The 10434-nt window shown below is 37.4% G+C and overlaps 1 protein-coding gene across 3 annotated transcripts in view; it reads right to left on the bottom strand.

Annotated features, from left to right (window-relative positions):
* The window catches only part of LOC134804403 (nicotinamide riboside kinase 1-like), a 133086-nt gene that overhangs the window by 38857 nt on the left and 83795 nt on the right, over positions 1-10434 (bottom strand). The gene's annotated exons all lie outside the window — the stretch shown is intronic.

The following is a 10434-nucleotide window of genomic DNA, read 5'->3' as shown; positions in this document are numbered from 1 at the left end:
ATAGCTTAACATCCCCTCTAAATCTACGCCATCTTTTTGCACAAAGGTACGATAGGTGTGAAACTTACTAAAGTTTAAATACTAATTTTAGCACCCGTAACTACATACCTACCTATAACTATCTCTAATAGGTACCTAACTATAATCAGTACTACCCAATACTAACTGAAACCTTTCCGATAAAAATGACTTTTTTCTAAATATCTATTAGATTAGACTTAAATTATACTAGGCATCGATTCATAAAATCATCACACGTTCTATTCTCCTTAACATTAGCATTTTAATACAAATGCTATAAACAACCCGTTATTTAACTATCCTATTTACTTAACTATATCATTAATGTTGAATTCGTAACTATTCATAAGTATAAGTGTAGTTACTCTTCTTAAGATTAATTACAGTAGGGGTACTGTAATTAATCTTCTTATGTAGTAAGTTTTACGTAAATAAACATGTTAACATCATATTTACAGGTACATATGGGTCAGTAACCTAAATAAACAAATGATTAATGCACCAGACATTAAATAATTTCCTCACGAGTTAAAGGAGCGGCGATATAGTTATTATTTGATCGCCCGAGTGCGAATCGTCCCTGTTTAAGTTTGGGCAAAAATACATTCATATAAGTATACATATTGTTTTTTTTTTGCCGATTCAATTATTGGATTTTTTTTATGGCGGAGCCATGGGGGCTGGCGAGGTCTAGGTACCAGTACTACCAGTACCACTACACCTCACATAACCACTTTTAGTTTACATGGTACAGTAGGATTACCCGCTCAATACGATCATGTTTATTACGATTTCTCACATAACATGCAATATGGGTGGTGTGCACAGCATATTGTGCTGAAGTGATAAAAAGGATATCTTACATTTCAACGTACCTTAATAGGAACTTAACCAGTGATCGGCAAAACTTCTTTTGTATTTACATAATAATTCAAGGACAACAAATCGTCAACCTTACTACTTATATCTGACAAAAGGAGGAAAATGGACGACTCTCGCGCTGGGAATTACGTTCATTAATAATATGGAGCACCTTGCGCGCTACCCACGTACCTACAGCACAGAACAAATTCCATTCACGTTTAGGGGTTGTGCACAAATCACGCGAGGTCTTTTCGGCTACTTTTTGACCGCCCCTCCCCCTTGGTGATATTTGGTGAGGTTTTTGGCGGCTACCCCCCTCCCCCCACACAACCTCACGTGTATTTTTTTGATTTTTTTTTTCATTCGACCTAATTTTAAGAAAAATAGTATTGTAAGTATATAGAAAATCTTGTTTATTTTTCTATTTTCGTCAAATAGACTCGCTATTTTGAAGTGCAGAGTGAAGATTTATGTTTAACGAAACCATGAAAAAGTATCTACTCATGTGGTTTTTTTTTCTTAGTTTCGTTCACTGTAGAAAAATACACGTGAGGTTTCCTTATACCCCCCTCCCCCAACGTGATCTATCGTGATTTTTTCGTGACCTTCCTCCCCCTATCGAACCTCGCGTGATTTGTGCACAAGGGGCTATTCATAAATTACGTCATTTCAAATTAGGGGGGGGGGGGTCTGGACATTGGATGACGGTAGCATGAAGTAGGAGGAAATGGGGTCATTTGAAGCATGATTTTTGGATGATTATAGGGGGGGGGGGGGTCCAAAATCGTCAAAAATCGATGACGTAATTTATGGACAGCCCCCAAGCCCTTAGAGAATAAATCAAACTATCATAGGTATGTAGGTATTAAATATTTTTTGTTGTTTTGAGAAGTCAAAAAAACGGAACCGTTATATTTTTAAATTATTCAATGTTAGTATGTCGCACAACAGTTTAAATTCAAAATCAAAATCAAAAATCAAAATAAACTTTATTCATGTAGGCCTAGCAACAAGCTCTTATGAATCGTAATTAATCTTAATCTAATTATCAGAGCAATTTATTGATGTTAATATTATTCCATAATATAATTGGATTATTATACATATCAAATTTAACACTAAGAATTTCACAAAAGGATCGTCAAACATTAAAAAGATTGTATAAAAAAATACTAGTCTAGAATTTCTAGAATAAAATCTAAATGTCAAAAAAAAAGCATAAGTAACAAAAGAAGTAGATAGTATTACATCGGAATATCCATTTCCTCATCAATAATCAAATATACCTAATAAATAAATAATCATTTCGAATAACAATTAATCCCACGTTGTAAATTATCATTCATGTAGTCTTGTGTGGTATAATAAGCTTTAGAAATAAGTTTACCTACGCTTTACATAATTCTTAAATTTATCTATATATATAAAACAAAGTCGTGTTTGTTCCAGCATCCATAACTCGAGAACGGCTGGACCGATTTTCATGGTTTTGGATTTGTTGGATTAGTCTCGGCCTAGAATAGCAGAATAACCATTAAAAACATTGAAAAAAATTACGAAAACAAAATAATGAAAGAATGATCATTCCCATACAAAATGTTCCTAGGTATCTTACCTGTCAAACATTTGATCTTCATCCCGTCGATAAGGTAAACTCTCACCTCAAATTAAAGAACGTATTTTAAAAAGGGTTTCGAATCGACAAGATATATCCACAATATTAGGATTACCCCGTATTTGAGATTTTGAAATTGTAAAATAGTGACAGTAATGACAAAGGATTGACATATTTTTATTTATGCATGCATTATAGTGATGAGGCTTATCGTTTGTCAAATGGAGCGATTATAAACTCCCTGTTAAACAGTTTCGAACGCACCCATGAACAAAATGACAACCAACAAATACATACATACTAAATAATAGTACTACCTTAAGGCCCCAGTACACAATGGGCCATCGCCGGCCACTCCAAGGGACGCAGCCATGCGGTAGAATGAGATAGCAATATCACTTGCTCCCTCTAACGCATAAATGCGTCCCTTGGAGTGGCCGGCGATGGCCCATTGTGTACTGGGGCCTTTACTCTTTGGTACTACCGTAAGTACATAATGGCCACTTCCTACAAAACCGAAGTTTGACAGCGATTCAGGGATGAATCTTGCTATCGCTTTTTAATGTATGATACTATCCCTTTCGGCTATTTAGGGTTGTCAAAATTCAAGTCATTATCTTATCTGCGGTCGTGCATGCAAAAGGACGTCAAATGGTAGCAATCCTAATAACTGCTCGCAGCACTGCTGAGCCGAACGGAGCCGAGTTTGCCCGAAGCACAGACCAATAATAGTACTACCGTACAGAAAGGAAACTTCCTACAAAACCGAAGTTTGACAGCGGTTCAGGGTCGAATCATGCTATTCCTTTCTAATATATGGCACTATCCCTTTCGGCTATTTAGGGTTGTCAAAATTCAAGTGATTATCTTATCTGTGTTCGTGCACGCCAAAGGAAGTCAAGTGGGGCCAACCCTAAAGGCCGAGCCACACCGGCTGCGTGTGCAGCACGTGTGCGTCGACGTAAGCGTAGACGTGCGCAGCACCCCTGTCACACCGGGTGACGCGCACGTCACGCAGCGCACGCCACGCAGTGTGCTGTACACGTCACGCAAGCGCACGCTGCAGCTCGGTCATGCGTGCAGTAAAATAAAATACACTCCTGCGACAGTACATCATGTTATTATACTGTTACTTATACTGAAATAAATGGTATTCTATTCTATTATACTCCTGTTGCAAATGGAAGCAGCTCACAGAATGCCGACATTGCAATTAGAGGAAAAAAATGTCTCATATTTGAATCGAGATAATTCAGAGTACATAATATTATTATTAAGTTCACAATACAACAACCTTGTTTTCCAATAGTATTATTAGTACCTAACATCGATTTGTTCCCCCAGGCCAAATTTTTATAAGACGTATTTTTTTGGAATCTTTGTGCTATATGTTGTAAATATACATTCGTATTGACGAATATATTAATTAGTTTTTCTTTTATCACTGAATCCATATTAAAAACCAGCACGCGCACCGGCCGAGTTGTAAATAAATACAAGCGAGCTGCGCGTGTACACGCACAGCACCTATGCAGCACCGAGCTGTGCGTGTCCGAACCTGCTCGGTTCGCCCTCTTATAGGGAACGCAGTTAAACACAACGTCATCACTGCACGCAACGAAGCGACGTTGCCGCTCCGGTGCGTGGACGCGTGCACGCAGCACGCAGCCGGTTTGTCTCGTCGGAGCTGCGTTGCGTGCAAGTCACGCGTACGCGCACGTCACGCACACGTCACGCAAGCGGTGTGTCCTCTCGTATGAGTTTTCGTATTATACAACGCATCGGGACGCGTACGTGCACGTGCACGTCTACGCATACGCATCCGGTGTGGCTTGGCCTTAATAATTGCTCGGAGCAATGCTGAGCCGCGCGGAGCCGAGTTTGGCCGAAGTCAGGAGTGTCTCGCCACTGTCTGAGGTGCCAACAGGATTAAAAAAAACCGACCAAGTGCGAGTCGGACTCGCGCACGAAGGGTACCGTTCCATTACGCAAAAATCATCAAAAAATCACGTTTATTGTATAGGACCTTACTTACATATTTATGTTGTTCTGTTTGTTATCATAGCGGCAACAGAAATACATCATCTGTGAAAATTTCAGCTGTCTAGCTATCACGGTTCATGAGATACAGCCAGGTGACAGACAGACAGACGGACAGCGAAGTCTTAGTAATAGGGTCCCGTTTTTACCCTTCGGGTACGGAACCCTGACTGACTGACTGACTCATCATCATCACGCAGAACCGAAACTACAATTAATGTTAGAAAGTTGACATCTGCACACCATTACAGGTTACATTTGTAATGTGTACAAGAAATAAGAACAGATTTTGAAGTTAGCACCTCTATTTTATCGGTCATAATCTTAAGGCCCCAGTACACAATGGGCCATCGCCGGCCACTCCAAGGGACGCATTTATGCGTTAGAGGGAGCAAGTGATATTGCTATCTCATTCTACCGCATGGCTGTGTCCCTTGGAGTGGCCGGCGATGGCCCATTGTGTACTGGGGCCTTTACAATCGAATAAAAGGGAATCGGCAAGCAAAATGGAGTTTGCAACCACACCACACCATCTGATTTGATCAAACAATTTAATCAGATTGGAGCAAGACTGTTCCCGTCTGGACTGGACTGGCATTAAGTTAAGCGGTTTAGTTTTAAGTACCCTGATCCAATCTATGGTAAATAATAAGCGAATTCATTTAAATTTAATCATTTATTAATATACGTAATCTAGCTACCGAATGTAACACACAACAAGACCTACGTTTCAACACTTTCAATAAGTAGATAAGTGTGCACCTACTTTAACTAAAAGTATTTTAAGATGTATTGAAAATGACCACCGCTTTTCTGGACACATAAATCTGATTCTTATGAATACTCTTGAGATTATTTAGTATGCCAAGAATAAATTCATTGGTTTCACAGAATTGAACACCTCAATTATCTTTTGGCGAAGTTCATCGAGGGTATTTAATTCCCGTGCGAAGATCGGGACTTCGAGGCGGCTATGCGACTGGGCCGTTGCGTCCAATCCATCTGCCAGGGAACTCTTGGTCTAAATGATATCGCACACTAATTAGAGTTAACTGTGCTGGCGCAAAATCTAATTTTCAATTGACAAGTGACATTACTAATCAAAACACATTTACTTCATAAATACTCTGACAGGTGATTGATAACCAAAAAGGAAAGTGTTCATTTGAAATTATTTAACCTTCTTTGTTAATTATTGTTAGGATAATGTGAACCCTAAAAAAATTGGATGAATAAAAAAATAGTAGTTTGTGTTACAAGGGATCAAAATGATATATTTCCGTCAAGGGCGTTGGGCGACATTGAATCCTGAACGAAGCGATGGATTCTAAAGTAGAATCCTGAGAGTAATGAGGGATTCAAGTGTTAACGCCTAAGACGAAATAATTTTGATACCGTGTGACACATACTGCTTTTCACATCAACTATGAGGAAAATAAAAAAATCTTAGTATTGACACAATCTGATGCTTAAACAGATTATTTAAGCTAAAAAAATTATGTGCAAAAAAATGTAAAAATAGTGTGCTAGAACAGAAAAGTGTTACTTTGATCCCTCCTAGCAGGGAAGAAAAGTGCCACTTTGATCCCTCCTAGCAGGGAAGAAAAAGCTCTTTTCCGAATAGGTGGTGTGAAAAAATACTTTTAATTATTTTAAAAGCATGAGACTTAATTGAGGGGCTTAATGAAGGGAAGATATATGTAAAACATTCATTTTGTATTACCAATTTAAAGTCACCCTATATAGTAGAGGGACTAATCGATAACAATTTTTTTCAGGCCTGGCTGCAGGCGTTCGGAATGTTCATTATGTTTCCGTACGGAATGACAGGTGGGATCGGGCGTCGCTCTACAAATGCATGGTGCTGTCTCGCTTACACATCATGTCAATCAGTACCTACATAAAATTCTGAGCGTGTGCGGCCAGGCTAATCCGTGACGTGCCAAAAGGAGACATAATCACAAGACGACCGGTCTGGTCTAGTGGATAGTGGCCCTGTCTGCTAAGCCGATGGTCCTGGGTTCGAATCCCAGTAAGGGCATTTATTTGTGTGATGAACACTAATATTTGCTCCTGAGTCATGGTTTTTTTCTATGTATATAAGTATGTATTTATCTATACAAGTATGTATATCGTCGCCTAGTACAGTCGCCATCAGATATATTGGAGCGGCCAAGGTGCTCACAAATATCGGAACACGCCTCTATTGTCAGGGCGTTAGAGCGCGTGTTCAGATATTGTGAACACCTTGGCCGCTCCGATATATCTGATGGCGACTGTACCCATAGTACAAGCTTTGCTTAGTTTGGGGCTAGGTTTGATCTGTGTAAGATGTCCCCTAATATTTATTTAATATTTATATTTATTTATAATATAGATAGGTGATACGAAGTTCACCGGGTCAGCTAGTTAATAGATAATTCAGTAATATGGTTTGGAAGTTTATTATAAAATCTTACACAATTACCCATGAATGATTTTTTAATTTTATGGAGCCGAGTGAAGGGCACTGCGAGCTTATGTTTATTTCTAGTATTAATATTATGAATTTCACAATTTTTCCTAAAATTTACAATATTTGAATGTACATACAGAATATTCTCATAAATGTATTGACAGTGCACTGTCATTATGTCAATTTCCTTAAATTTATCTCTACGTGAGTCTCTACCCAAGTAACACAAAAGTAGCTGAATATTGTTTGAATAATAGAGCATTCCGTACTGTATGCTGAATAAGGTAGCTGTATAACGTCTGTATAAGCGCTTATACAAACGTTATACAGAAGGTTTGGGCGCAAAGTGGGCTAGCCCACGCCGCTTATTACTGAATAACAGTAATGTAATGGCTGTATAAGTGTGTGCCCACACATTGAATCGCTGAATAACACTTGTATAGAGGGTGTCAAAAGCTTCTATACCGCTTTTAAACCAAAGTTATCCAGCTTTGTATAGAATGACTCAGTTAGTCACACGTTATGCAGCTTTTGGTTCAAAAGTGCATTGTTACAGAAAATATATTCAGCTATTTGTGTATGATTTGTCTTCCATTTTAATTTGTGAACTCGTGTCAAAGTGTAGTGTCTGAAGTGAATACAAAATAAGGAGGATATTACCCATATATTGATTTGATGTTTACATAACATCAATTTCATTGCGCATGCGACTTTACTGTTAATATATATATATATACATTTTATTTAAAATTTTAAAGCGCCGCGTAAATAATGCACTGTTTAGAAAGTAAATATAGAAAATGTAGTACTCCACTTTTAAATTTGTAATTTTTTTGCGGTGTTTAGATGTTTTAGTGATAGAAAATGTACTTTAACAAGTTATGCTACGATAAAACTAGTTTTATAAATGAATATAAATGGGTTTTTCAGTTCATTTTAAATTCTTATTTAATTTTAGAGGTTAGAATATGAGCAACCGTAATGGCGTCCGACTGTGCTGAATATAAACTGCTGCCACAGCTATTATGTACTAAATTTCTGAATAGGCATTCACATTATTCGCGTTACTAAGGGGCTGTCCATAAATTACGTCATCGATTTTTGACGATTTTTGACACATCCCCCCCCCCTATAATCATCCAAAAATCATGCTTCAAATGACCTCATTGATGAATGATACTTCATGCTACCGTCATCCGATGTCCAGACCCCCCCCCCCCCCCTAATTTGAAATGACGTAATTTTGAATAGCCCCTAAGCTACATGTTAGATAATAATGGTTTTAGAACAAGTTTTGAATAACATCAGTATAATAGTAATTGTTTTCGCAATCTTAAAGCATATTAGGGTTCTATACACAAATGGTAAAAACCACATAGATCCTCACTACTTTGATGAGAAACATTATAGGTATGTAACACGGGCAATATTCAATCCTACTTCCTACTAATATTATAAACGCGATATAATATTTAAGTTATATGATAAATCTGGGGGCACGGCAGACTACACAGTTATTTTTTCCGTTATCAGTTCCGACAAATATGTAGTAGGTAAAGGTATACGCAAAGATGTACGAAGTGAGTACGAAGATGTGTATAGTATGAGTATGGTGTGGTTACGAGTATGGTATGAATATGAATATGGTATAGGTGCGAAGGTGCGGGTATATTAGTAGCGGGTATCACGGGTATGAGTACAAGTATAGTTTGGTATGGGCAGTATTGTTTAGGTATGAGTACGAGTATAGTGTGGGATGGGTATGAGTAGACCCACTTGAAACCTAAAAACAATCTGTTCAAAATCGATTGATCGATTGTGGAGAATCGATTTCGCTATATTTTAATGGTGGGGGTGATTATTTAATTTTTCTCATACCCAGTCGAGTCTACAAGTTTTTAATGCAACAATATCAATAACTAGCATTTGCCACCTTGTTTGCCAACTAGCAACAACCTTAAATGGCCATTGGTGGCAAACTTTATCTCGTTGCAGTAAGGTATGCAAATGGTCAGTTAACAGTGTTTACGATGGTAGCTAGCAATTGTTTTACGTCATTAAAACGACAATGCATCTTATGTAAAATAACCAATCGAAGAGAATTGTTAAGAAAACTAAACCTCGATTTTTTAAATAATGGTTGGATTAAAGAATAAATACGCAAGATGCGTTCAAAATAAAATAAAAACACGCTCAAGCTCAAAGCAAACAGGCTCAAGTAGCACTGTTGACCGTGTATAAACTTATAAAGCTACGGAACCCTCTCCACCGCGCATTTGTTGATACTAAGCAGTAGTTTGAATAGCGCTGCTCATTGCGTTCATTTTGCAGCTTTTAGCAAGAAAAGATAGTATATGTGTACTAAAATCTATAAGTGTTGTTTTAGTATTTATTATTCAGACGTTATGTCTATAAAAGCCATAACTAACCCATATATGCAGCTACTGAATAACAAATAATATGTGGATTTCATTACAGCTTCCAGTAATAGCGTCCACCTTTATTCAAAAACAAGCATTAAAACAGAAACTGCAACCGCTTTTATACAGTTGAAAGTCTTCACCGACGCTTCTTTTCAGCATTTAGTAGCCACTATCACATTTTTCTTAATATTGTCTGCTTAATATCTCACGACACAAAATATATACAGCTAATTGCTGCTAATGCTGCTATTATGCAGCTTTTAGTAACCACAAATGCTTTAAGCTGAATAATGTCTGACTAACTGTGTAAGAAATAAGTATTATTCAGCTTTAATATGCAAAACCGATACTATGCAAAATTTATTCAGCATTTATTGGTATATAGGCCCCACTAGGCCTTTCTTATTCCGAATTTAGTAATTTCCACCGCTTATACACAAAATTTATACAATCTTTATTTGAATAAGATGATAATTTTACTCTATTATCCTGCTTGTGTGTTACTTGGGTATGGTTCATTTTGTATATTGCTCGAATAGCCCTCTTCTGCAGAACAAAAATGGTATTTATCTCTGAAGCACCGCCCCACAGTAAAATACCATATGCCATAATGCTATGGAAGTAACTAAAATATACTAATCGAGCTGTTTTCACATCAGTTAACTGACGGATTTTGCTCACTGCAAAAGTTGCAGAGCTCAGTCTATTGGAAAGAGTAGCAATATGGGGACCCCACTGGAGTTTAGAATCTAAAGTTATACCAAGAAAAAATGTACTATCAACTAATTCCAATTCCTCATCCTTCACAATGACACTTGTTTGCACATGCCTTACGTTACTACTAGTGACAAACTTAATACATTTAGTCATTTTCTCATTTAACAATAAATTATTAACATTGAACCAATTTACTACTTTTGAAATGGCATTGTTTACATCATTGTAAGCTTGTTGCTGTCGTTTGACTTTGAAAATAATTGAGGTGTCGTCTGCAAACAATACTATATCATGGTGGG

This window comes from Cydia splendana, chromosome 2, assembly GCF_910591565.1.
Source record: "Cydia splendana chromosome 2, ilCydSple1.2, whole genome shotgun sequence".
Lineage (NCBI taxonomy): Eukaryota > Metazoa > Arthropoda > Insecta > Lepidoptera > Tortricidae > Cydia > Cydia splendana.
The sequence above is the reverse complement of the archived record's forward strand: the minus strand, read 5'-3'. Positions and strand labels throughout refer to the sequence as shown.